Below are 24,654 nucleotides of genomic sequence, written 5' to 3' on the forward strand. Positions count from 1 at the left end.
GCAACCTCCAACTCCTGAGCTTAAGCGATTCTCTTGCCTCTGCCTCCCAAGTAGCTGGGACTACAGGTGCCTGCCACAACACCCAGCTATTCTTTGGTTGCAGCCGTCATTGTTGTTTGGCAGGCCCGGGCTGGATTCAAACCTCCAGCTCAGGTGTATATGGCTGGCGCCTTAGCCGCTTGAGCCACAGGCGCTGAACCCTGGGGTAGGTTTTTTGCATTTTCTTCCCAGCACTTCCCCACTTCATGGCTTTCTTATGGGCTTTCTTTCTCTGGAACAACTTCACACCTTTTTCTACACCCCCTCAACACCACCCAAGATTCCACAAGCTAGAATAAATAACACCACCCCCACCACTAGCCTGCGTTGTTGGTAGTGACTGTTACTTACATTAGCATTGATCACATTTTCCTTCCTATTCTGTTTATAACACATTGAGCCATTGAGTTCTACCTCTGTTCAGCTACAGCTTCTTGTAGCATAAGATCATGCCTTATATTCAATATTCTCTCTCTCTCAAAGACCCTTGAACACCTGCAGACGTCTTCCCCCCAGTCTCTGCCATGTACTTTCATTCTCTTAACTCTGTTCTTTAAGAAATAAACTTTTAAATTGCCATGAGGCACAATTTGTCAATTTTTTGTCTTACGCATAGCATTTTTGGCACCATAGGCAAGAATTCTTTGCCAAATGCAAAGAGGAGAGATGGGGGAAGCCTCTATCTATGAAAAGTCATTGTGAAGGAGTGGGGCTGGTTGGAATTGTTTGGTGTCCTGTTCGTGGTGGTTTTTAAGACTCAGGAAACTACACACCAAAATAGTTAGCTTTCTAAAAGTGCAAAAAGAATGTTAATTTTATTCTTTTGTATCACCGAGGAAATTATTTTTGCTAAATTATCTTGGGAATTTACCTTCCCATTCTTGGGTCCCAACAAGCTAAGAGAATAGAGTAAAAATAGTGTCGCTAGATCAGCAGCACAGACTTAAAGCTTCTTTGCTATACAAAGTACTTTTCTCTCCTTTTCAGATGACCCCAAAGGGCATCTGGATCTGTCCCTCAGTGACATTGTGAACCACAATGAAGAATAGAATAAAAATATTATCCAGTTACGGAAGTTCTTCATTTTCCTCCTTACTTTTGAGTGATAGGGAAAGTGTCTCCCTCTAATGTCTGTCTGTCCTGGTAGTGTCTTCCTGGGAAGAAGAGTGACTTGGACACAAGAGAAAGAGGAGAAGTAGTCAGTTTTTGTCCTTCTGTGTCCTTCTTTCAACTTGCCTTGGGAGGTACAGCAGGAGGCTTCAGTCCTCATCTTCCATGTCCCTGGCGTCTTAGGAATCGCTCTGATCGACCTCGTAGAGGCCATTCTTCCCAATCATCTCCCAGCTTTCTGCACAGCCTTCAGGATTCCATCTTTACTGCCCCACTGGAGAAGAATGTTGGGAAATGCTGATGGGGTCCCAGACCCAGCTCAGAAAAGGAATTTTATTGCTTCTGAACTCAAAGCTTGATGGCTCTCCACAATAAAGCCTTTCTCCATTTCCATGGCTATGTGCCAATAATGAAATAGGACAAAATTTATGAACATGCCCAACACTTGCCACAGCAAGGTTAAATTAATTTTTTTAAAAAAGACTAAAAAAACAGAAGAAATGGTCTTCAGTAGGCACAGACTTGCCTATGATTCAATCAATTTTTAAGACAAGGGATCTTTCTTGGGAAGGAATAAGTAAACCATTCCTCTGATGTGACTTTATTTTGATGTGACGATGGCCCAGGTGAAGTGGCATCCTGGGAACACATGCCGATCAAGAATGTCACGTTGATGTATGTGTGTGATTGATTGTGACTTGTGCCTTGCCTTGAGGTCTCCTGCCTCCTGCACAAAATCTAAACTCATAACAATTAAACTAAGTCAATTAATTAGTAAGAGAGATGAAGAGATTGAATCCCCAATCTAGGAGGGAATTTAGAAGTGCTATACAGTTGGCATTTATATCTTACCCTAATAAATTATATGGAGTTCTTTAAGGCACTGTGCAGACCACCCTTTCCCATGCGGCTTCAGTTGTGAACATATATCTCTGTGATGATATAAAGCCAATTAGCCTTAGACAACAATGGAATGAAATTCCAATTGCAAACTCTTTACCGCTTAGCAAAATACTCCCAGAAAGGTTATAGAAACTCAGGAGAGATCTAGGTCTCTGCTTAGCAACCAGTTAACATCACGGAGATGATCAGACAAATTCCTTCTTTTCCTCTATCTTGATTTTAGGCATCTGAGAGTAACAGACAGAAAAGTGGCATTAACCACCAAATTGTTTCTAAGCACTGACAGTTTCCATGGAAAACAACATTAAACATAAATACGATCATGCCTGCTTAGGATAACACTACATTACAAAGAGCTCGAAAAGACCAAAACTAAATAAACACCCTAAACTTCTTTTTACAGAGAATCAATATATTTGCTGTTTTTGTTTTCTTAAGAGCATCAAAAATAGTAAAGCAAGTTGCTTAATGTCATCTACTTCACTAAACTATATATATAAAAAGAACATTCGATCTAGTTTAACTGAAATACATAACATCTTCAGAGCTCCCATCACCAAAAAATTAAAAATTAAAAAATCCACAAAAAACTACAATTGAACTTAGTTACTATCTCAGGCCCAAACAGTAAAATAAGACATTTATTCTTTAATACCTTTAACCGATTCACTGTACATATGAAAAAAGGGTGAGGAATAGGGATAAAGTACTTACAAGTTCAGATAGCAAAGGTATGAAAATTACATTGTATTTAGGTATTCATTTATTCAGTTACTATGCATAAAGTGCTGTTTAGAGGCAGGGGTTTTTCAAAGAACTGACCCAGGAAGAGCGCTTAAATAGGAGATTTCCTTTTATTTATTTATTTATTCATTTTAATTGTTGGGGATTCTTCGAGGGTACAAGAAACCAGGTTACACTGATTGCATTTGTTAGGTAAAGTCCCTCTTACGATTGTGCCTTGCCCCAAATGGTGTGTCACACACCGAGACCCCACTCCCTCCCTCCTTCCATCTTTCTGCTCTTCCTTTCCCCCAAAGTATGAGATTTTCAATCAATAATTATCTACCTCATGGTTTGTACTTTCTAATTACCAAGCCAAGCATGAGAAAATGTTTCCCTTCTATCCTTTTAAATACATGCCATAAATAATTTCACTGGCAAACTGGAATGAATATAAACTAACTTCACTTTGATAGAGTTGAAAACTCCACCACACCCCTAAAGATAAAGGGAAACACCCTGGATATTGCAAAATGAAGGATAAGATTGCTGCCCTAAATAAGAAAATGTGTATGGACCTGGAGTAGATGGCTGAAGTAAGTACAATGGCCAAACCCGTCACTGACCAGTGAATCTCAATCTCATGTCTGTGAAATGGTGGAACCATGAAATGCACGCAGAGGCCCATATTCTGCTGCCGCAGGTTAGCCTGCAGAGATGTCAAACTCATCTTTTTGGAACAGCCTTGACAACAGGAAAAAGATTTCCCCAGAAAATATTCAGAAATGTCCTGGTAAAATAAACTCCAGGTTTTCTAAAACTGTTGTTGGATGCAAAAAATAACAACAATGGCTTTCCACCCACTGGGATTCTGCCAGGTAATCTGACATGGACCACCTGTATTCAGTGTGTCTTAGATTTTACCCATGTATCTCAGACAAAAGTTGCCCCACTAGGAATTTGTTATTCTTCCCTTCTTGGCATTTATCTCTCCTCATCTCAAGGATGGCATCACCCACCTGATAACCTCAATCAAAACACAGGTGTAAACTCTCCTCTCTCCCTTAAACTCCACATCTAAGTTTTCATCAACACCTCCTGTTCACCACCAAGTTCTGCCAGATTTGATTCTACCTCCAAGGATGTTCAATCCATCCCACCCCTCCATCCCACTCCCACTTCCTCAGCCACCACCTCTCTCCTGTACGACTACCATTTCTTTTTTTGTTTGTTTTCAATTTTGTTAGTTTATGCCTAAACTCCCTGTCACATTATTCATCTCACACCCAACTCTTCGTGGTGCCATTGTTAAAGATTTTTAAATTCTAATTACAAAAATAATGTGCATGCTCACTGTTGAAACCTATACAAGAGCATCATGAAGAAAAATTTTAAATCCCTGAGGTATAGCTCCCAAAGCAAACCACTGATTTTTGAAAATCTCTTTAAAAGCAATACAATTAAGAGGCCTAAATAGTGACTACACAAACGACTGATTCTCCTGCAATGATGCTATAATTTGACTCATCTGATTTGGAGGAAAATATAAGATTGGGAGTAACCTTTTTATGCTCAGAGGACCTTAATTTTGTAACATATCACCTTTAGTCTTCTCACCCTGTCAACTGAGGACGTATTCTAAGTGAAGTCGTACTTGCTTGAAATAAGAATGATATTGCACTTCCTGTACAATTTGCAGATTGTTTGCATCCAGAGGAAAAAATAGAGATTTTTAAAAATTGGTTAAAAGGCACTAAGGAGAACAAAGTTGAGATTGATAAAAAGAAAGATTAAGTCATGGATATATAGTGCAGTAACAAATAACCTCAAAATCTCAGTGGCTTAAGATAACCAAGGTTTGCTCCATGCTCCATGAGGACCACAGGTCAGTTGCAACTCTGCTCTCCATGACTTTACCGCAGGACCCCGGCTAATGCAATAGGCTCTGTCTGAACATTTGACAATTACTTGAGGGTGGGAAAGAGAGAACATAGTGTATCAAACCCGGCTTTTAGAACTTCTTTTAAAAAGTGTGTCACGTATTTGGCTACAGCAGGTACATGCCAGTCTTGTTATCAATGAAGTAGAGAAGTGTAGCTCTGCCTTGGGAGAACCAGTAAGTATTTGTGAACATACAGACAGCTGCACATGCCCAATACCCCTGTCTAACCTGTTATGGAAGCTCGAGGCACTGTAATAAGACAAGAAAAATAAATAAGAAGTGTAAATTTTGGAAAGAAGGTAAAGTCTCCTTGTTAACAGATGACTTCTGTAGAAAACCTAAAAGGATCAACTGAAAAAGTATTATAATTACTAATAAAAGTTTATTAGAATGGCTGATAATAAAATATACAAATGTTGACACTCCTCCCTCATGCATTAATAATAAGCTAAGAAAAAGAAGGTACTTGACTTGACATTCCAATTTTAAGTAGGGAATTAGAATTCAAACTCCAGAATTATATTTACATTTATTGATGATACATAGAGTCAATTTTAGGCCCTTTACATATGTTACTTAATTCTGTTTTATGACTATATTATAGGTGAGGAAAATGAGGTAACAAGAGATTAAGTGGCTTGGCAATGTTCATACAGATAGGAACTGGTGAAGAGAAGATTAAAATCTCACATCAGATCTATACCTTGTTGTTCCAGGATCTATGCTTTTTAGACTATGCTACACTATCTCTCATACGTACCTAAGAAAAAGTATATGCATACGCAAAAAAAGAATATTTCATCAACTTAGAGGGCTCATTGTGTTTAACTTTTTAATGCAAGGTAAATATGTTATACTTAGCTCCAGTTATTCTTCCAACAAAATAGTGAACTCGATTAGAAGCATATTCTTTTCATTCATAATGATAATGGAGAAAAAAACAGTTTATTGCATTGATATAGAAATTAATGGATCTGAGAATAGGCTACATTTCTAAGTTTCCTAAATGATTTGCATACCTTAATATGCAAAATAAATTAATTAATAGTCATACTAATATTCATCAACTGTGAATCAATAACCTGGGAGGAAGGAACACTTTCAGTTTTTACTGAACACTTGGGAATGATAATAGTGAATGAGTTGCTTTTGTTATTATTATTATTAATTTCAGAAGGAAATGCACTAATCATAAAATCTACAACAGGGTGGGGCAGACCCAGGATTGCTGCCAATTGTGAAATCATTCCCATCAGTAATTCTGGCAAACTAAAAAGAAATCCATAAGGATATGGAATGTGGAGATATTGTGTCAAGCGAGTTCCTTCTGGGCATAGGTGTCCAAGGGGAGTTCCACAGTATCCCCTGGCTTGGGCTTACTAAGGAAAATGAAAACTTATGAGCCTGAATCAGCAAGAGGAGGCAGACCGCTCTGGGACTCAGGCAACTATCTAATCAATGCGGAACAAACTCTCCAGAAAATTTTGTCTAGACATAGAGAGAGATCTTGAAGATATGCTGGGTCAGATTAACAGATTAACAGCGTCTTCCCAAGGAAATTCAATCTAAAGAGAATCCCTACTTTTTTTTAAAGCCGGTCTTGATTATTCTGCAGTGTTTCACACAATGCACACTTTGCTTTGCCTCTATTACCTTGTTTGATCCTCCCAACAACACAGTAGAGAATTTAAAAAGATGAATAAACTTAGCTCAGGAAGGCAAAGCAACTTTTCTAATGTCACACATGTAAATAGCAAAGTGGAGTTTTAACTTAGAGTATAATGAGCCTTAACCTCGTCTTCTTAACACTACCCTGGCTTACCACCCATCCTTACCCTTCTTGAAATGTTTATAGGCTGAACTTACTACTTGACTTGTTCATATTTGGTACATATCCAGGTACCAAGCCCTTTAATATATGTTTATTGAGAAAAGACAAAGTGAAGAAAAACTAGGAAATCCTAAACTTATTGAATATACTGTTTCTAAATATTTCTGCTTTGATTTTTATACTTGTAAAGGTTGCCTTAAAATTTGGATTTAAAAATAATTTTGAGAGAGCAGAGTTTATTGCTATAAAGTTAATGTCACGTGTTGATTTACTGATATCAATATTAGTGCAATAAGGCAGGGTCAAATGTTTATCTATTTACTGTGACAAGCAAGGACATAAATGAAGACTGCAGGAATGGGAATGGGTACTTTAAGACCTCTAAATTAAACCTGTTGAAGTTGAACACACCTGAAATAAAAAGTAAGGCAATCTAGAGTAAACCTGTTTTATGACAGTGAATTTTGGCAAACTATCAAGGAGTCTGGAAATTGACCAAATTCTTTTACCTTCAGGGAAGAGCAGTAGGAAGGTGTACTATCCTCTGAAGGCTAGCAGAACATACACAAACCGTCTGAAGATGCCCATCATTTTTTGGATTTTCCGCACAAACGGTAGAAAGGAAAGTCTTTTCTCCTGTAGTACTGTTTATCTGGGAAATCCCAGAATGGAGGAACCAAGTAGGAACTGAGATTAATGGCCCTACAGCTCTCTAAGGACGACAGGACCAGCAAATGGGCAATGAGCGAAGTTCTGGAGAACATCCTCACAGCATTTACATTCCAATCTTTATTACCAGGTGACATTTTTCTTGAGTCGCCCAGGGAAGCTGGACATTTTGTATTGGATAGACACAGCCTGAGTCTCAATGGTTGTATCTGCGATTTCTGTAATAAATGATAACAAGGGTCATCACCCTTTTCTACTTCAAAAAGATGTTTTGCAGATTAACTAATTAATGATTATAAAGTGTTAAATCTTATTAAGTTTATTATGATCATTAAGTTCTCATGATCAAGAGATAAACTTTAAAATTGGATGTTCAGCAGGTGGCGTTCTTGCCCCTGGATCTGTGATGAGTCCCAGTTACGCTCCAGGGACCATCTCCGACACCTTCACACCTCTGGTTGTTAAAACAATAGTATCTACTACCACTGTCCTCCAGGCACGTGAAAGATTTAAGGACGTAGCTATATTTGATTATTATTTGAACATCACTTGCATAAGCCTTGACATGGCTCCATAAGTAATATAGTATGTCATCAAGTATGTATTTCCAAGTATACTTTAAAAATATTACATTAATATATAAAGTATAGAATAAATTTATATTCATCACATAAAATATAATTATGTAAATACATAAATATAACAAAAATATAATAGCCAACACTGATGGAACATTGAGTTAGGTACTGTTTAATTGCCTTATATGATATAATTTGCTCAACAATCCTTTTTGAAACAATGATAGAAAGTTAATTCATTTAGTTCTTTTCTCTATTCCACATTATCTTTTTTTCATTCCATATTATCAGGTGCACTGTGTTCAACTTTCCTTTTACCTACTTTGGACCAGCAGTTACTCAAAACTATACCAGCAGACTCCATAAATACAGGAGACTCTCCATAGCTGACCACCTCCCTACACTGACCACCTCCTTGACTTGACCTAATTGTCATAGACCGGACACGTATCACACATGCATCACATCACCAGCAGGCCTGGTTCTTTATGTTGACCTTCTCCATACGTTGACCAGCTTGCTACAGTACATTGGGTGGTCAAGCATGGAGGTTTTTCTATCATTTGTTCATGAGACATTTTACTTCATCAGAGCCATCAGAAGCTGATAAAACAATTTGTTCAAAGTTTCAACTCTTGTCAGTTTCTACTTCTTCCTCATAGAATTTACCAACCAAAGTATATCAATTTTACAGAAGGGGGTGACGGATGTAAGGTCTTTGCATCTGCTATGGACTGTTTGGCTTAAGCACATCTTTAAAGTGAATTTTTTTTTTTAATTTCATTTTACAGATGAGTTGCTGAGGAGTTGAGACATGAAGCAGTTTGGCCAAGGTCACACAGTTAGACCTTAACTGCAGAGACAGCCTTGAACTCAGGTAGTCCACATCTAAATTCCAGCCTTTCTACTACTAACCCTCACTTCTTCCTGCCCTGCCCACACATCACTGAGCACCCATGAGAAATCACCTAAGTTAATGTTATTGTGAACACAGAATGTAAAATTTACATTTCTTCTGTGGTAACAACCACGGGAAATTGTGATTCAATACAGGAAGAAATTTGTTATGGTGGGGGTATGTAAAAATTATATTTTCTTTAAAGAGGTTCTAGTTATGTTGTTTGCATAGTAAGTTTTTTGTTTATATACAGAAGTATATAATCTATGACTGCTATGTTCATGACTGATGTTTTCATTTCCTTCCTTATTAATTCAGGGAGTGTCTGCAGAGAGAAGAACTTGAGAGGAAGGAGTGGCCAATGATGAATTACTGGCTTCAGAACTTCTGGATGAATTTTCCTGGAGACACAGTGAACGCCAAGTCACTGTACTTTTCCTCCCCAGGTGGGGCGTTTGGCCCCAGGACATTGTTTAGGTGATGGAACTTACTGGCAAGCGATCACAGAGACGTGAGTACAGATAATTTCAGAAAGCTGAGTGCCACTGTTTATATTATCACCTCAAGCATTCTATCCTTAACACAACTCATAATCCTATTGACATCATTTTGACCATCAATCTTGATATAGATGTGTATACGAGGTTGGACAGTTAAGTTCACAAACTCACCCTACAAAATGGACTATGTACCTTGTTGTTGAATATCACTATGACCACCTTCATAGTTCTCCCCTAGGGAAGCTAGGCACCAACACCAGTGCCTACGCCACCCTTCAAAGTACGTTTTCTAAGATGAGTTTGTGAACTTAACTGTCTGATCTCATATGTATACAGCAGAGCCTCCATAGCTGACCACCTCCCTACACTGACCACCTCCTTAAGTTGACCCAATTTTCATTGACCGGACATGCACCTCCTGTAAGTACAGGAGGCCTGGTTCCTTATGTTGATCACCTCTGTATGTTGACCAGTTTGTTACGATGGGTTGTCAACTGAGAGAGGTTCTGTTGTGTGTACATGTACATACACTACTGAATTATTCTGTGGCCTCCCCAGTAAGACTGGAACACAAATTTTGATTTAGCTTTTATTTGGTTTTTTTGTTTCCCGATGTAGAATATGCTTAACAACTGAGAAAAATAATCCAAACTATATGAGCTTTTATCTGCCATGAAAATTGTAAGAATCATTGTAACTTATTATTATTATTATTATTTTATTTATTTATTTATTTATTTATTTATTTTTTTTTTTTTTAGAGGCAAAGTCTCACTTTGTTCCCCTCAGTAGAGTTCTGTGGCATCACACAGCTCACAGCAACCTCCAACTTCTGGGCTTAGGCGATTCTCTTGCCTCAGCCTGCCAAGTAGCTGGGACTACAGGCGCCCGCCACAACGCCCGGCCATTTTTTGGTTGCAGTTTGGCCGGGGCTGGGTTCGAACCCGCCGCCCTCCGTATATGGGACTGGCACCCTACTCACTGAGCCAGAGGCACTGCCCCATTGTAACTTATTTTTTAAAAAGATAATGTCTAGCTATAACTGCAGGCAAAAAAAAAAATTCATAAAGGGCTAAACTTCAGAAAAGATGCAGCAGAAATAGAAAATGGTACTAGTCCTTGTATAAGACTCATTTCAGACTTAACCTTGAGAAACTGGGAGAGTAACACCAATGTCACAGAAAACCGGGATAAGCGTGGCCACTGCCCTTTTGCTGTTGTCTCAGTGAAGGCAAATGTAACAGGTGGAATTTTTGTCTGATGTGACAGAAGAGTGTAGAGCAATAGTTCTCAACCTTCCTAATGCCACGACCCTTTAATACAGTTCCTCGTGGTGTGGTGACCCCCAACCATAAAATTATTTTCGTTGCTACTTCATAACTGTAACTTTGCTACTGTTATGAATCATAATGTAAATATCTGATACGCAGGATGTATTTAGGCGACCCCTGTGAAAGGGTCGTTCGACCCCCAAAGGTGTCACGACCCACAGGTTGAGAACCGCTGGTTTAGAGGAAATGTGAGTGGAGTGCGCTTTGACTCAACGCTCAGGCATGAAACTCAATCTAGGTTTTTCCCCCCTTCCTCTTCTCTGCCTTCTGCTGGGCTGGCCCATCCCAGAGCACCCTGCACTTTCCCTCCCTCCAGGCTACAGGCTTCCTTATTTATGCCAATAGCATAAGGGCCCTCCTTTTCTTTTTTTTTTTTTTTTGTAGTTTTTTGACCAGGGCTGGGTTTGAACCCACCACCTCTGGTATATGGGGCCAGCGCCCTACTCCTTGAGCCACAGGTGCCGCCCAAGGGCCCCTTCTTTATTTAAAAAATAGAAACAATTAGGACTCTATGCCAAAGGTGTAACAACAAGGAATAAAAGAAAGACGTAAAAGAAAGGCGTGACAAACACGAATTATGTAGACAGGCATAATATGTTGCTTTTCATAAAATAGCGCCAAATACTCTAAGATCCACCATTATGGATAATAGAGATACAGTGATTTACCAAGGAAAAAAATCCTAGGTATTAGGAGTAGTCACTCAGTTTGGTGGGGGAGGGGAACTTGATTTTGCAAATGTGATCACTTAGACGACATCTTTCCCGTGACCACAGTCCTTGACGGTGATTCTTACCATATCAAAAATTGGCAAGACAGTCTTTGAATATGATCCTTCTGCTGAGAGAATAGTATGTGGCTGAGCTTTAAAATAATAGGTCTCGCCCTAGTTTTGAAAATGCATCGTAACTGCCTGTAAACATTAACTCTTCATAGGTGACACGGGTTAGATAAATCACAATGTACTTTTCCACATGGTTTTTCAAAATGATATATATTGCGCACCACTATAGTTTTATAACTACATTTTCTCAATCTTGTGTCAAATTCGCCATAGGCCGTCTTTAAATTTGAGGTTGACAAAGCTTCCTATAAAGATTCCAAGGAGACAATCATTCAAGAGCCAAAAAATTCTGAAAGTCCTTTTTCTTTTTTGCCTTGAGATTATTAAATCCCATGACAAAAAAAAAAAAAGGATTTCACCTATATCTCAGTCATGTATACCAATCACTTACCTATATAAATCACTTAGGTAAAACATTTGTCCTCCGAATGATGAAAGAAAAACCATGAAATCTTTGTCTCCATTCTCTCATCTATAAAATGGAGATGATAACAGCAGCTCTCCACCGAACTCATTTGGTCAGGAAAGCTTATTGGAAAGTTAAGGCTTGGGCAGCACCTGTGGCTCAAAGGGGTTGGACGTCGGCCCCATATGCCAGAGGTGGCTGGTTTAAACCTAGCCCTGGCCAAAAACTGCAAAAAAAAAAAAAGAAAGTTAAGGCTCAGAAGAAAAGCAGTGTTGATTCAAATACTTCCCTTTTGGGTTTGAACCCACCACCTCTGGTATGTGGGCCGGCACCCTACTCCTTTGAGCCACAGGCACTGCCCTACTTCTTTTCATTTTTTGTAACTTGGTGCGGCTGTCGTCCTCAGCGAGGGTACAGTTTCAGGATGACTGTATATAGTATGGAGAAGGAAGAGATCTGTGCGTGGAATAGAATGAAATCAGCCCAGTAATTTCTGGCTATCCACAGGGACCCAGAGAGGGTATCACAAAAATGCAACACATGAAAAAAGTCCCCATTCTCACATCTTAAATCTCTGTCCATAAATGGGAGAGGCTATGTGCACTACTGCTGCAGAGGGCCCTTCTCTACTGGAGCGGCCTGAGGATCAGGGAGCTGTCTGCCGCTCTCTCAGGGTGCCAGGCATGCTGCTGCCTCAGGACCTTCACTTGCTGCTTCCCCATCCGGCCAGCTATTCCCCCCCAGCCTTTGCAGAAGTGGCATTTTCACTTCTTTCTGGCATCTTCTCAGATGAAATTACCAGAGAGGTCTTTCCTGACCACTCATGTGAAGTAACAAACGCCCCTTTCTCATCCCAGCTCAGATAGAGAAACCTGACCCTCAATCACTTGCAGCTTATTTAATAGTCAGCAATTGCTTATCCAGGGCTGCCCAGGCAGCAGAAGGGGCCAAGTAATCCATGCACATTGTATGACCATACCCTCGCTCAGCACTAGAAGATGTGTATTTCCACACTACAGATGGGGAAACTCATTTTAGAGAGGTTAAGGAATCTTTCCCAAGTCACAAAGCAAAGCAGATAATCCATCACCAACCAACACCAATTCACTGGGCATCTACAACATGGAAGGCATTTTGCTGGCTGAGAATATGGAACTGGCCACACTTCATTTATGCTCTGAAGGAGCTTCCAATCGAGTTGAAAGGAAAGGCCAAGATGAAGCTCACCGCCATGGGGGATAAGTGAGTGGAAGAGAACAGAACTATAAAAATTCAAAAGAGGGAGGAATCACTGCCTAATAGAGACTTCACAGACAAGCTGTGACTTGGACAGACCACAGAGGAGCGGGAGCATCTGGAGGGACATTCCAAGCAGGGAAGTGTTCGCTTTTAGAAATGCATTGCTTTGGTTCAGAGATACATTCAACAAGCTCTGGGTAAAGCTAGATTTAAGAAAAAAAAAAACTTAAAATACCCAAATATTTGTATTGCTTTTTAAAGATCCTCAGAATCAATCTAACACAAGGGTAGATGGAGCAGAACAGGGAGTAATGTATCTCTATAAACTAGAAATGGGGGTGGGCAAGGTAGTGCCCGAGGCAACCCTCTTTCTATAATATCAGAGAAGCACCCTTGTAAAATTCCACATTTTCCTGTAGTCAACTGGACTCGCTGAGGATGATTTATAGATGTGGACATTTCATTTTGACACAGAATTTTAGGAGGAGTTTTTCTCCCAGACCAGCCCTAGTCAATGACATTTATTGTGTCCGTGATTTGGGTTCAAAATTGGTTCTGTTTTACAAGTTAAAACATGAACTTTCCAACTGCCAGCAAAGGCACCTTCTACCCAGGCTCGAAAATCCTAGTGATGTTTTTCTGCCTTTTACATCATGATAACTGGCAAGAAAGATTCTGTGATCAAAAGTTAGCTGACAATTGACTTTGTTGTGTCTACAGCAAAATTATTTAAAGCACTGCCCCCCAGCAGGGCTGTATGGCCCACCAAAGCAGGCACAAACACTTGTTTGAGACGGTGAAGTTGCAACGTGTCTTTTAAAGACAACCAGAAACTGACTCAGTGGGTCTCACAGTGGCTGCACAATGGAATTGTCTGAAAACTTTCCAAATTCTTAGGCTTTTGGGGGGTGGGACCCAGGTATCTATAATTTTTTAAAGCTCCCCAGGTGATTCCAATGTGAAGCTAAAGTTTAAAATCACTCTTTCCATTTTTCCTGATATTTTCAACCCTGCATCTACGTTAGAAGCACCTGGAAAGCTTTTACAAAAAACTGATGTGTAGCTGACACCCTTGGAGATGCGGACTCCATTGGTTTGAGACCCACCCACAAGACAGTATTTAAAAACTCCCCACGGGCTCAGTGCCCATAACTCAGCAGTTAGGGCTCTGGGAACATACACCGAGGCAGGCAGGTTTGAACTCGGCTTGGGCCTGCTAACCAACAATGAAAACTGCAACAACAACAAAAAATAGCCAGGCTTTGTGGTGGGCATCTGTAGTCCCAACTTACTTGAGAGGCTGAGGCAAGAGAATCACTTAAGTGCAAGAGTTTGAAGTTGCTGGGAGCTATAATGCCACGACACTCTACCGAGGGCAACATAGTGAGACTCTGTCTCAAAAAAAAAAAAAAAAAGAATTAAAAATTAAATTAAATAAATAAATAAAAATTGCCTAGGTCATTCTAATAGGCAACCAGGTTTGAAAACAATTGCTGGTGCTAATTCCACGTTGTCATTGTAATCAGTTACGCAGTTCTTTACCCTAGAAATCTTGATTGAAAAGTCATAATCAAGCCCCAGGTAATATGAAAAACCCAACAGCAAAGGGCTAAAACTGGCCCCAAAATTGTGATGGAGGAGGGGAGTCCATCTTTTGATCCGGCTTCCTGAGTCAAAAAACATGTTCTCAGACCCATTAGATGGATTACAGTCTTTCCTCAGCATCGGTCAGACACTTAACAGTGAATGTTTGACAAGGAGAAGGTCTTTGTTTCCCAGAATTTTTAGGTTTGGAAATGCCAACCCTTCAGAAAACTTTTTCTTGTTCAGGCTGTGGGGAAAAGAGACTTTCGGGGGGATTCTTCTCACATTGAGGCCTGCCTTTCCTCCTCCCTAAACAACCTGCCAGTGGGCACATCCTGTCACGTGTCAGCCCGTAAGACTCAGCACGCCCACAGCTAAAACTGTCCCCTCCTCTCACCAAATCCTCCACCTCCCAGTGGCAACATCTCCAAAAGTGGCAGCCTGATTTCCTGCTCTGCCCAGACGGGAAGCTTGACAATTCCTATTTCCCGGACCAAGTCGGAATCGCATGGTGTGAATTCTTCCCCTCCGGGTCTGCTGTCCATCCTCACCTCTCCATCTCCACAGTTGACTCTATCCTAAACCCTCTGTCTTTCCCAAATGTGGACTCTTAAACACTGTCACCCATCATGGCCTCCCCGTTTTCAGTGCCTTTTGTGTCACTGGCACACTAACTTCGTTGAACATAGACTTTGTAGCTCGTCACTTTCCTATTTATGAATGTTCCCTGTTTTCTGTCACTTCTAAAGGAAGTTTCTTTTTCTTCTCCACACGTCATCCATCAATTTCATACCACTCTTCAAATCTTTACATCCCCACTGCTCCCTAATCCCCACTGCCCCCTAATCCCCACTGCCCCCTAATCCCCACTGCCCCCTAATTCCCACTGCTCCCTAATCCTCACTGCCCCCTAATACCCACTGCCCCCTAATTCCCACTGCTCCCTAATTCCCACTGCCCCCTAATACCCACTGCCCCCTAATTCCCACTGCTCCCTAATCCCCACTGCCCCCTAATTCCCACTGCCCCCTAATCCCCACTGCTCCCTAATTCCCACTGCCCCCTAATTCCCACTGCTCCCTAATCCCCACTGCCCCCTAATTCCCACTGCTCCCTAATTCCCACTGCTCCCTAATCCCCACTGCTCCCTAATTCCCACTGCCCCCTAATTCCCACTGCTCCCTAATCCCCACTGCCCCCTAATTCCCACTGCTCCCTAATTCCCACTGCTCCCTAATACCCACTGCCCCCTAATTCCCACTGCTCCCTAATTCCCACTGCCCCCTAATTCCCACTGCTCCCTAATCCCCACTGCTCCCTAATTCCCACTGCTCCCTAATACCCACTGCCCCCTAATTCCCACTGCTCCCTAATCCCCACTGCCCCCTAATTCCCACTGCTCCCTAATCCCCACTGCCCCCTAATTCCCACTGCTCCCTAATCCCCACTGCCCCCTAATTCCCACTGCTCCCTAATCCCCACTGCCCTCTAATCCCCACTGCCTCCCATTCCCACTGCTCCCATAATCCCCACTGCTCCCATAATCCCCACTGCCCCTTAATCTCACTGCCCCCTAATTCCCACTGCTCCCTAGTCCCCACTGCTCCCTAATCCCCACTGCTCCCATAATCACTTCCTTCCTTGTTTCTTCGCCATGTCTTGACTGGCCTCGACACTCCCCTCTGCTTGCCCAAATCCTACCTGTGCTTCACTGCCCAATAGGGTAAAATACAAAAGCCACCATCACAAGCCAAATTGTCTTAAAGTTCAAGGCAAGACTTTAACTAGGCTGACATGAATGTTTGATGACTAACCCTAACAAGTGAACTGTGAGCTGAATTTTACGTCTGGGATGGAAACAAGAACACCCATGGAAGCCAATTGGAGTTGACACCCATTTGCTCTGGAACCACCCACATATTTCCAGTTCTGCTGACCCAGATCCTGTGAATCTTGTTAACTCCAAAAGCTGCTCATTCCAAGGAAGTTCAGAGGAACAGGAATCAGGAGAGGGTAATGGCTTTGGAATAATTGGGCCCTGAAAAAGAAATACATCTGAAAAAATAAAAAGATAAATACTAACAATTAAAGGCAAGCACAGTTCCCATCCGGAAGAGGACAGGGGAGACCTACTAAACACACACAGGATCATGAAGCTCACAACTGAGCTCTCTGTCATTTGGACATGTTTAGGGGAACCAGAAAGTAGGAGTTATTTGGAATTAATTTTATGGGTCCCTGCCATTACATGTTATCATATGGACTACTCTTCCTAGGATGAAAAAGTTTGCAGAGTCTCAGCACCTGGGTAGCTCAAACAGCTAAGGCACCAGCCACATACACCAGAGCTGGTAGTTTAAATCCAGGCTGGGCCCACAAATAAACAAGTAAAGCCAAAAAATAGCCAGGCGTTTTGGTGGGTGCATGTAATCCCAGCTACTTGGGAGGCTGAGGCAAGAGAATCACTTAAGCCCAAGAGTTAGAGGTTGCTGTGAGCTGTGATGCCACAGCACTCCACCCAGGGCAACAGCTCGATACTCTGTCTCAAAAAAAGAAAAGAAAAAAGGAAAGATGGGCAGCGCTTGTGGCTCAAAGGGATAGGGCGCCAGTCCCATATGCTGGAGGTGGTGGGTTCAAACCCAGCCTCGGCCAAAAACCACAAAAAAAAAAAAAAAAAGAAAAGAAAGAAAAAAGAAAAAAGGAAAGAGAAGGGAACGGACGAGAAACCTAGGGCAGCACCTATGGCTCAGTGGGTAGGGTGCCAGCCCCATATACCGAGGGTGGCTGGTTCAAAACTGGCCCCAGCCAAACTGCAACAAAAAAATACCTGGGTATTATGGCAGGTGCCTGTAGTCTCAGCTACTCGGGAGGCTGAGGCAAGAGAATCACCTAAGCCCAAGAGTTTGAGGTTGCTGTGAGCTGTGTGACAACACGGCACTCTACCAAGGGTAATAAAGTAAGACTCTGTCTGGGTGGAGACAAGATGGCTGACTGAAGCCAGCTTTCCACAGAGGCTCCCATCCAGAAGGAGAGTTAAAGGACAGAAATTTAGCAAGTAACTGGGTGGATTTGAGTTGGACCAAGAGAGAAGGTTGAAGAACATACATCAACCCCGCTGAGGTGAGCTGCAACCCCAAGGATACAAACAAATAGTACAAAATCCATCACCAAGCGGATGGGAGTCCCCTCCCCCATGAGAATGGCTTGGAGTGCCCCACAAACAAACAAGCAGAGTTCAAAGTTCCTCCCATTACACTCCACAGGAGAGACCCTATAAAAACTGGACCTACCTCCCCTACTAGGGTGCCACGGCGTTCTCCTGCCAGGCATAAAACTATATAAAACTGTATATATTCTCTACCTGCAACTCTGAGCTCCCAGCACTCCCCTCCACTCTCACTCTGAGGTCTGGAGACCTGTCCCCCAGGAGTCCAGATTCTTGGGTGATTTCTTGAGGGGTGTGGACAGGGCCTAAACTGCAGCTGGTCAGTGTTGACTCAGGGGCATGGGAGTGAGAAGAGGATGGTTGGCTGAGAGGGAACCACACCGGAGCGGCGGTGCCTCGAGGTGCACAGCAACAGCCGTCTTTTAGTAATAATAGGGCTCACTTCTGGATATTCTAAAGCCACACCCCTGTCTTCCTGGGCAACCAGAGGAGGCTGGGCACCGACACAGGTGGCAACCACCACGCAACAGATCTGGGGCAGAAATGCAGGCCCCATGAGTAAAGGATTTACAGAGGTGGTACCGGCCTGGGTGGAACGTGGGGACTAGAAACGCACGTGCAGAGACAGGAAGTTCCCAGGGCAAGGATGACCCAGAGGACCGCTTTACTGAGCCTAAGACGCACCCGGTCCTCTGGGGATCGTCAGCCTATAGACAAAGGAAGACAGGAGGCTAGAACTGACAGGAAACCGAATGCAAACCTGCAGAAGCAAAGACAGGGCCTGAGGGGCAGGCTCTGGGAACTCAAAACAGCTTCTGTTCTACAGGGAAATTTAGCAGGGACAGAAACAATTTCCCGCGAACTTGTTCTGTTCTGTTCTGTCAGCAACAGCAATCAGGGGCAGGGCTGGAACTGAGTGAACACCCCCCCAGCCTCCATCAACTGCCCGAGGTTGTCAGGCCTCACCTCCCCCTGCTAGATAGAGGCACAGTGCAGCGGCCTGGCTGAGCAGAAATAGATTTCCTTGTGATTCAGGCAGGTGCAAAACCCTGGAGTATCTATTCACTGCAGGCAACTGGGTCAAAGCCCTGTGGGACTATCAGTGACTGGGTGTGACAGAGGTGCAAAGTGGGGAAGGAGGCATCAACTTTCCCAGACTGATCTATTTGCTGGGTGGGTCCTCCCGACACCACAGAGCACTGGAGCAAGCCATATCAGAGTAGTCACCAGACCCCTGCGATCCAGTTGCCAGAGACCTTTTAAACTATCCCACCTGAGACAGGTGCTGACTGAGACAATTGATTTGGACCTTTTGAACTGAACCAATCACCCGAGGACTATTCAGGTGGTGCCCTGGGTGTGTGGCTGTAGGAAGGTTTGATTTTCCTTTTCCAATTGTTGCCTGTGGGAGGAAGGGTGACTTAATTACTAGTATTTCTCCACAGTTAAGACTTCAACCCAGAGTAACTGTTTCACTAGGGTCGAACAGAGACCAGCTGAAAACAAGACAGAACCACTTAGCCCCACCACACCAAACAGGTCCCCAGTTTCTCAGGCCATAGCACTGTGCGGGTCCTCCACAAAGCTCCAAGGGAAAAATTAAATGGTGTAAAACAATCATGCGGCGGAATCAGCGGAAAAACTCTGGTAACATGAATAACCAGAATAGATCAACCCTCCCAAGGAAAGATATGGCAGATGTAACTGAAGATCCCATTCATAAATAGCTGGCCGAAATGTCAGAAATCGAATTCAGAATTTGGATTGCAAACAAGATTAATAAAATGGAGAAAAATGTGGAATTAGAAATTCGAGGAGCAATTCAAAAGTTTTCTCAAGAATTTAACTAATTTAAAGACAAAACCACCAAAGATTTTGATGCACTGAAGCAAGAATTTGCAGCCATCAAAGATCTGAAAAATACAATAGAATCCCTCAGTAACAGAGTGGAGCAAACAGAAGAAAGGATTTCTGACATTGAAGACAAAGCCTTTGAATGCTCTCAAACCCTCAAAGAGGAAGAGAAATGGAGAGCAAAAACGGATCATTCTCTCAGAGAGCTCTGGGATAATTCAAAGAAGGCTAATATCCACCTCATTGGAATCACTGAAAGTGATGAAGTGGCCTCGCTAGGCACAGAGGCCCTTCTCCATGAAATTATGAAAGAGAATTTTCCAGACATGCCAAGAGATTCTGAAATTCAGATAGCAGACTGTTTCAGAACCCCAGCATGACTCAATCCCAATAAGACATCCCCTAGGTATATCATAATTAACTTCACTGAAGTTAATATGAAGAAGAAAATTCTGAAAGCAGCCAGACGTAAGAAATCCATTACCTACAAAGGGAAGAATATTCAGCAGATCTCTCTGCTGAAACTTTTCAAGCCACAAAAGGGTGGTCATAGACTTTTAATCTCCTAAAGCAAAATAACTTTCAACCCCGGATCCTGTATCCAGCTAAACTGAGTTTCATTTATGATGGAGAAATTAAATACTTTAATGACATTCATATGTTGAAGAAATTTGCCATAACCAAACCAGCTCTTCAGGATATTCTCAGACCTATCCTTTATAATGAACAGCCCAATCCTCTGCCACAAAAGCAAACTCACTCAGATACTTTTGATCAAACTCCAACTTCCACAGTGGCAAAAGGATTAAAAATGTCCACTGGATTTTTGAAAAACTCGATACCCAAAATTTTACCAGACTTATCAATATTCTCCATTAATGTGAATGGCTTAAACTGTCCTCTAAAGAGGCACAGGTTAGCTGACTGGATACAAAAACTCAGGCCAGATATTTGCTGCATACGAGAGTCACATCTTACCTTAAAAAACAAATATAGACTCAGGGTGAAAGGATGGTCATCCATATTTCAGGCAAATGGTAATCAGAAAAAAGCAGGTGTTACAATTGTATTTGCAGATACAATAGGCTTTAAACCAACAAAAGTAAGGAAGGATAAGAATGGTCACTTCATATTTGTTAAGGATAATACTCAATATGATAAGATTTCAATTATTAGTATCTATGCGCCCATCCAGAATGCACCTCAATTTATAAGAGAAACTCTAACATGACATGAGCAACTTGATTTCCTCCAGCTCCATAATAGTTGGAGATTTTAACACTCCTTTGGCAGTGTTGGATCCATCCTCCAGTAAGAAGCTGAGCAAAGAAATTTTAGATTTAAATCTAACCATCCAACATTTGGATTTAGCGGACATCTACAGAACATTTCTTCCCCCAAACACTGAATACACATACTTCTCATTAGCCAACAGAACATACTCCAAAATCGATCACATCTTAGGTCACAAGTCTAACCTCAGTAAACATAAAGGAATAGAAATTATTCCTTGCATCTTCTTGGACCACCATGGAATAAAAGTTGAGGTCAGTAACAATAGGAATCTGCATACTCAGACAAAAACATGGAAGTTAAATAACCTTATGCTGAATGATAGCTGGGTCATAGATGAGATTAAGAAGGAAATTGCCAAACTTTTGGAACAAAATGACAATGGAGACACAAATTATCAGAACCTCTTGGATACTGCAAAGGCAGTCCTAAGAGGAAAATTTATAGCACTGCAAGCCTTCCTCAAGAGAACGGAAAGAGAGGAAGTTAACAACTTAAGGGGACATCTCAAGCAACTGGAAAAGGAAGAACATACCAACCCCAAACCCAGTAGAAGAAAAGAAATAACCAAAATTAGAGCAGAATTAAATGAAATTGAAAACAAAATAATTATACAACGGATCAATAAATCAAAAAGTTGGTTTTTTAAAAAGGTCAATAAAATAGATAAACCTTTGGCTAACCTAACCAGGAAAAAAAGAGTAAAATCTCTAATCTCATCAATCAGAAATGACAAAGACGAAATAACAACAGACTCCTCAGAAATTCAAAAAATCCTTAATGAATATTACAAGAAACTTTATTCCCAGAAATATGAAAATCTGAAGGATATTGACCAATACTTGGAAGCACATCACCTTTTAAGACTTAGCCAGAATCAAGTGGAAATGTTGAACAGGCCCATATCAAGTTCTGAAATAGCATCAACCATACAAAACCTCCCTAAAAAGAAAAGCCTGGGACCAGATGACTTCATGTCATAATTCTACCAAACCTTTAAAGAGGAATTAGTACCTATATTACTCAACCTGTTGCAAAATGCAGAAAAAGAAGGAAGACTACCCAACACATTCTATGAAGCAAACATCACCCTGATCCCCAAACCAGGAAAAGACCCAACAAGAAAAGAAAATTATAAACCAATATCACTAATGAATATAGATGTAAAAATATTCAACAAGATCCTAACAAACAGAATCCAGCAACACATCAAACAAATTATACATCATGACCAAGTCGGTTTTATCCCAGGATCTCAAGGCTGGTTCAATATCCATAAATCTATGTATAATTCAGCACATAAACAATTTAAAAAATAAGGACCATATGATTCTCTCAATTGATGCAGAAAAAGCTTTTGATAATATCCAGCATCCCTTCATGATCAGAACACTTAAGAAAATTGGCATGTAAGGGACTTTTCTTAAACTGATAGAGGCCATCTACTGCAAACCCACAGCCAATATCGTATTGAATGGAGTTAAATTGAAATCATTTCCACTCACATCAGGAACCAGACAAGGCTGCCCATTGTCTCCACTGCTCCTTAACATTGAAATGGAAGTTTTAGCCACCGCAATTAGGGAAGAAAAGGTGATCAAGGGTATCCATATAGGGTCAGAAGAGATCAAACTTTCGCTCTTCGCAGATGATATGATTGTATATCTGGAAAACACCAGGCATTCTACTACAAAACTCTTAGACGTGATCAAGGAATACAGCAGCATCTCAGGTTACAAAATCAACATTCATAAATCGGTAGCCTTTATATATACCAACAATAGTCAAGCTGAAGAAAACAGTTAAGGACTCTATTCCATTCACAGTAGTGCCAAAGAAGATAAAATATTTGGGAGTTTATCTAACAAAGGACGCGAAAGATCGCTATAAAGAGAACTATGAAACTCTAAGAAAAGAAATAGCTGAAAATGTTAACAAATGGAAAAACATACCATGCTCATGGCTGGGAAGAATCAACATTGTTAAAATGTCCATACTACCCAAAGCAATATACAATTTTAATGCAATCCCTATTAAAGCTCCACTGTCATACTTTAAAGATCTTGAAAACATAATACTTCGTTTTATATGGAATCAGAAAAAACCTCGAATAGCCAAGACATTACTCAGAAATAAAAACAAAGCAGGAGGAATCACGCTACCAGACCTGAGACTGTACTATAAATTGATAGTGATCAAAACAGCATGATACTGGCACAAAAACAGAGAAGTAGATGTCTGGAACAGAATAGAGAACCAAGAGATGAATCCGGCTACTTACCGTTATTTGATCTTTGACAAGCCAATTAAAAACATTCAGTGGGAGAAAGATTACCTATTTAACAAATGGTGCTGGGCGAACTGGCTGACAACCTGTAGAAGACTGAAACTGGACCCACACCTTTCACTATTAACTAAGATAGACTCTCACTGGATTAAAGATTTAAACTTAAGACATGAAACTATAAAAATACTAAAAGAGAGTGCAGGGAAAACCCTTGAAGAAATCGGTCTGGGCAAGTATTTTATGAGGAGGACCTCCCGGGCAATTGAAGCAGCTTCAAAAATACACTACTGGGACTTGATCAAACTAAAAAGCTTCTGCAAAGCCAAGAACACAGTAAGTAAAGCAAGCAAACAGCCCTCAGAATGGGAGAAGATATTTGCAGGTTATGTCTCCGACAAAGGTTTAATAACCAGAATTCACAGAGAACTCAAACTTATAAGCAAGAAAAGAACAAGTGATCCCATCTCAGGCTGGGCAAGGGACTTGAAGAGAAACTTCTCTGAAGAAGACAGGCGCACGGCCTACAGGCATATGAAAAACTGCTCATCATCCTTAATCATCAGAGAAATGCAAATCAAAACTACTTTGAGATATCATCTAACTCCAGTAAGATTAGCCCATATAACAAAATCCCAAGACCAGAGATGTTGGCGTGGATGTGGAGAAAAGGGAACACTTCTACACTGCTGGTGGGAATGCAAATTAATACATTCCCTTGGAAAGATGTTTGGAGAACACTTAGAGATCTAAAAATAGATCTGCCATTCAATCCTATAATTCCTCTACTAGGCATATACCCAGAAGACCAAAAATCACATCATACCAAAGATATTTGTACCAGAATGTTTATTGCAGCCCAATTCATAATTGCTAAGACATGGAAAAAGCCCAAGTGCCCATCGATCCACGAATGGATTAATAAATTGTAGTATATGTACACCATGGACTATTATGTAGCCTTAAAGAAAGATGGAGACTTTACCTCTTTCATGTTTACATGGATGGAGCTGGAACATATTCTTCTTAGTAAAGTATCTCAAGAATGGAAGAAAAAGTATCGAATGTGCTCAGCCCTACTATGAAACTAATTTATGGCTTTCACATGAAAGCTATAACCAGTTATAACCTAAGAGTAGGGGGAACAGGGAAAGGGAGGGGAGGGAGGGGAGGGAGGGAGGAGGGAGGCGGAGGGAGGGTGATTGGTGGGATTACACCTGCGGTGCATCTTACAAGGGTATATGTGAAACTTAGTAAATGTAGAATGTAAATGTCTTAACACAATAGCTAAGAAAGTGCCAGGAAGGCTATGTTAACCAGTATGATGAAAATGTGTCAAACAGTCTATAAAACCAGTGTACAGTGCCCCGAGATCGTATTAATATACACAGCTATGATTTAATAAAAATAAATAAATAAATAAGACTGTCTATACAAAAAAAGGAAAAGAAAAAGAAATC

General features: G+C 41.2%; 1 pseudogene; it reads right to left on the reverse strand.

The window, feature by feature from the left end:
* LOC128572633 (UDP-GalNAc:beta-1,3-N-acetylgalactosaminyltransferase 1-like) overlaps positions 1-24,654 on the reverse strand; it is a 156,685-nt pseudogene that overhangs the window by 111,878 nt on the left and 20,153 nt on the right.

Source organism: Nycticebus coucang, chromosome 20 (assembly GCF_027406575.1).
Source record: "Nycticebus coucang isolate mNycCou1 chromosome 20, mNycCou1.pri, whole genome shotgun sequence".
In the NCBI taxonomy this organism is placed as follows: Eukaryota; Metazoa; Chordata; class Mammalia; order Primates; family Lorisidae; genus Nycticebus; species Nycticebus coucang.